Consider the following 2,026-nt stretch of genomic DNA (forward strand, 5'->3'; position numbering starts at 1 on the left):
GGACCGCTTACCAGCGGGAAGGTAAACGACGTTTCCGTGTGCAGCTCTGGCTCACCAGAGCAGCGATGTCACACTGGCCATGTGACCCGGAAGTGTCTCCAGACAGCGCTGGCCCCTGGCCTCTTAAGTGAGATGGGCGCACAACCCCAGAGTCTGTCAAGACTGGCCCGTACGGGCAGGGGTACCTTTACCTTTACCTTTAGGGACCCGGGTGGCGCTGTGGGTTAAACCACAGAGCCTAGGACTTGCCGATAAGAAGGTTGGTGGTTCGAATCCCCATAATGGGGTGAGCTCCCATTGCTCGGTCCCTGCTCCTGCCCACCTAGCAGTTCAAAAGCACGTCAAAGTGCAAGTAGATAAATAGGTACCGCTCTGGTAGGAAGGTAAACGGTGTTTCCGTGCGCTGCTCTGGTTCACCAGAAGCGGCTTAGTCATGCTGGCCACATGACCCAGAAGCTGTACACTGGCTCCCTCGGCCAATAAAGCGAAATGAGCGCTGCAACCCCAGAGTCGGCCACGACTGGACCTAATGGTCAGGGGTCCCTTTACTCTTTACCTAGGGGCACAATCTGGACGGTTCTGCCAGGGGCGCAAGATCACCTAGCTACGGCTCTGGAGGTACCCCTGTAAGATAATTAAGTCCAGACCAGAAAATTACCTCGCTCCTTCTCTGTCAGCCTACACTAGAAACTTCTATCAGTCTTAAAATACTTAAGCCACCAAGAACTCCATAAAAGAATATTGGGGATTTGTACTGTTGGGATGTGAATAGATGCTAGGAGATGATATATTTATTAGATATTACCCTTCCTTCCTCATGTTTTTGAGTTTAGCAGAGTGCATCCCTTTGCAGCTTAAAAGGGAAATTTAACTAGACTAAAATAGGATTACGTAATCCTGGATGCTTTAAGGTGGCCTGGATTTTCCTGGTATTACCCTCTTTTCTCCCCCTTAACACAATAATCACAAAATCAGTCTTGCAAAAGATAAAAACAACATTTACTCATTCAGAATACTTGTTGAAGAGTAACGGATACAGGAGCTTCGTTCAGGCTTAAAATGGTAGTTCTGTTACAAAGACATAGTTAAAAGTAAAGGGACCCCTGACCATTAAGTCCTGTCGTAACTGACTCTGGGGTTGTGGTGCTCATCTAGCTTTATTGGCCGAGGGAGCCGGCATACAGCTTCCGGGTCATGTGGCCAGCATGACTAAGCCGCTTCTGGGGAACCAGAGCAGTGCACAGAAACGCCATTTACCTTCCCGCCAGAGTGGTACCTATTTATCTACTTGCACTTTGATGTGCTTCCGAACTGCTAGGTTGGCGGGAGCAGGGACCGAACACCGGGAGCTCACCCCATTGCGGGGATTCGAACCGCCGACCTTCTGATCGGCAAGTCCTAGGCTCTGAGGTTTAACCCACAGTGGTCTAGCTTAAAAAGGAAGTCTGAGATTGGAGATCAGACAAGCAGATGTTCTCACATTGCTGGCAGAATGGAAGGAGATGGAAAGGTAGGGTGTGTCCAGACAGGTGGGAGAATATATATAGTGTCTCTCATGGAGTGCTCTTTATCAAGATTACAGGAAAACTCTGTGAACTTCAGCTCCTATCCTGTGCCTCTCTAGCAAAACATGAACTGTCAGTTTGACTGCACTTTAAATGCCCCACAGTACCTTGGTGAGGTTGTTGGGAGTTCTCTGCTGCAGACCACCCTCCTACAATTCCTAGAATTCATTGGATGAGGGAATGTGAAGCAAAGACTATAAGTATGGACATACTCCAAAATAGGAGAAACTTCCCACTTCCCTTTTCTCAAAACTAGAAAGCTCCCAAGTCTTTCAACACAGAGATGATTCTCCAGTACTTTACCTAGATGAGAAGTTCAGCCGCCCTGTGCCACTCAGGTAGCTTTATCCTGCGCTTACGCCCATACTCTGAGAAGTCCAACGAATTGTTTTCGTCACAATGCACTCGATATTACAAGGCATGTATAATATACAAGCGGTACTCCAGAATCATCAAAATAA

The sequence above is a fragment of the Podarcis melisellensis genome (assembly GCF_964234715.1).
Source record: "Podarcis melisellensis genome assembly, chromosome: 2".
Classification (NCBI taxonomy): domain Eukaryota; kingdom Metazoa; phylum Chordata; class Lepidosauria; order Squamata; family Lacertidae; genus Podarcis; species Podarcis melisellensis.